This window comes from Corylus avellana, unplaced genomic scaffold (assembly GCF_965113065.1).
Source record: "Corylus avellana unplaced genomic scaffold, dhCorAvel1.hap1.2 HAP1_SCAFFOLD_204, whole genome shotgun sequence".
Classification (NCBI taxonomy): Eukaryota; Viridiplantae; Streptophyta; class Magnoliopsida; order Fagales; family Betulaceae; genus Corylus; species Corylus avellana.
Genome location: NW_028290593.1, coordinates 20,001 through 22,500, shown reverse-complemented (window position 1 = coordinate 22,500; position 2,500 = coordinate 20,001). Strand labels below are relative to the sequence as shown.

General features: G+C 33.5%; 1 non-coding gene across 1 annotated transcript; it reads left to right on the top strand.

Annotated features, from left to right (window-relative positions):
- Positions 1–2,228: 2,228 nt before the first annotated feature.
- TRNAS-GGA (transfer RNA serine (anticodon GGA)) lies at positions 2,229–2,315 on the top strand. The gene has a single exon. It is a non-coding gene; the product is annotated as a tRNA-Ser (tRNA).
- Positions 2,316–2,500: the final 185 nt, after the last annotated feature.

Here is a 2,500-nt window from a genome sequence, read left to right as displayed (position 1 = left end):
ACCGTACTTGAGAGTTTCCTACTCATACGGCTCAGCAGTCAATTCTTTTGGTGTCCCATTTTTTAATCTACCATAATATATAATTATATAATTGAATAATTGAATGAGATTTCTCATAGATCTATCTCATTTTTTTTCTCGAGTTAACCAAAAGAGATTAATTGCATGAGTTTCAAACTTTAATTTTGATTAATAATTTAATCAGTTTTAGTTTTATCTTTTTTCCCACCTTCAGAAGAATAAAGCATAGGCATTTTCACTATCATTAGAATTTTCTAAAAGGTAACTATCTCGGTTTCATATATAAATTTCTATAGAATCTTTGAAAAAGACTTTCTTTCATAAGAAAGAAAAGACTTACTATCTTTGGGATCTGATTCTACACCGCTGCTCAATACCTTAGGGGATCGACTCTATTACATAAGTTGATTCCTAACTTTTATCTCATATCGTGACATAAGTAAGCAGTTCTTATTGTATCGGCCCAAAACCTCACTAATTGATCTTTACGGTGCTTATTCTTTCTATCAATTAGATCCTTTCTTTATCCATAGACTAAAGGATCTAGGCATACCTATTTCTTCCTATTTGGACTTCTATGAAGTTTCTTTCTTTTTCTTTGCTACAGCTGATAAAAATCGTTGTTTTGGACACGATAGATATGATATGTAGAAAGCCTATTTTCTAGTATTTATTAGCGGATTTGCTCTTTCTTTCCTTTTTTTCTTTCTATAGTGGAGATAGTCGCACGTAATGACAGATCACGGCCATATTATTTAAAGCTTGTGGTAAGAACGGGTTTCGTTCTAGTGCCCTAAAATAATATTCCAAAGCTTTCGTATGTTCTCCGTTCCTTGTGTGGATAAGACCTATGTTATAGAGTATATAACTTCTATCATAGGGATCAATTTCTAGTCGCATAGCTTCATAATAATTCTGTAAAGCTTCCGCATAATTTCCTTCGGATTGAGCCGACATCCGTTGCGGTCGTCTTCGATTCAAAGAATCTCCGTTCCAGAACCGTACGTGAGATTTTCATCTCATACGGCTCCTCCCTTTTTATGTGCATAATGAGAATAATACATGGAATCATCAAAAAAGATTGAAATAATTTCATTATGAACCGAACGGGGCTAGTGTTTTTACAAGAAATCTCTAACCAACCTTCCTGTAAAAGATCTTTTCTTAACATCAAGTATCTTGGTACTAAATAAAAATGATAACTCTAACAATTTCTTTGTTCTTAACACCCCTTAATTTCCGGGAATTAGTCACTTCAACAGTCTTCGATGGTTATACGGGTATCCAAAATACGAACGAGATGGATATTTGTTGTACCAACCATTCTTGTTAATCCCGATTCCGATAAAGAAAAGGTATAATTTATAACAAAGTTTTCGTATTGTTGATTCCTAGGCGTAGTGCTTCTTTCCCTATGCTGCCTATTGGTACTAGTGAAGTAGGGTTGACCTAACCCATAGGTGTAACCTTTCGCTCAATACTAGAATCTAAAATTGAAGCATCTGAGGCTGCATTAATCGGGGATACACGACAGAAGGAATTGTTTTATTTACAAACTTCACCTTCACAATAAGCGTAGATTTATTTCAATAATCTTTTTATTTCTCTCCCAAATAATGTATCTTTCTCCGAAGACTGAAATCGGTAAAGAAAAAAACATCAAATCGCACCATCTCTGTAATAGGTGAATGCCTCTTTTTCTCCTGAAGTTGTCGGAATTATTCGTAATAAGATATTGGCTACAATTGAAAAGGTCTTATCAATAAAATTTCCATTTATCCGAGATCTGGGCATAGGTAGCAATCCATTCTATAATTTCTTTTACTTACCTCTTGTGGGAAAATGATCCCACAAACAAAGAAATTGTACAGTACGAAATAACATAAAAATAAAAAAAAAAATAGATCAATTGATTCGTTCTAATTCATTGATTTAATTTGGTATAAATATTGTAAGTAAAAAGAATAACTATTGGAAAAAGATGGGAGCGCCGTCTTCGCAAGAATGAAATGAATAGATATATATCTTTTTTTAACAGTTTTTCACAAAAAAAAATTATTTTTATCCCCCCCTTGAAGGAAGGGTTTTTCTTTGATGAAAAGTTTTCTATATTTTTTTATAGTTAGAATTGACTGTACGTACCTATCAAAAAATCTAATATGAATGACTCACTATTCACTCGGTTTCTGGGCCATAATCATTATGTAGGAGAGATGGCCGAGTGGTTCAAGGCGTAGCATTGGAACTGCTATGTAGGCTTTTGTTTACCGAGGGTTCGAATCCCTCTCTTTCCGTACCTTTCACCTAATTCACCAATCTTATTAACAGCAATGTATCAAAGCAAATAACAATGGATACCATTATTCCAACGGTTAAGTTAGACCTTTCTTTTATTTTGATATAGATTCTTTATTCCTATGTTCCGCAGTACAGAAAATAACATACTGGAAAGAGTAGACAACAGGGAATGAGAATCTCC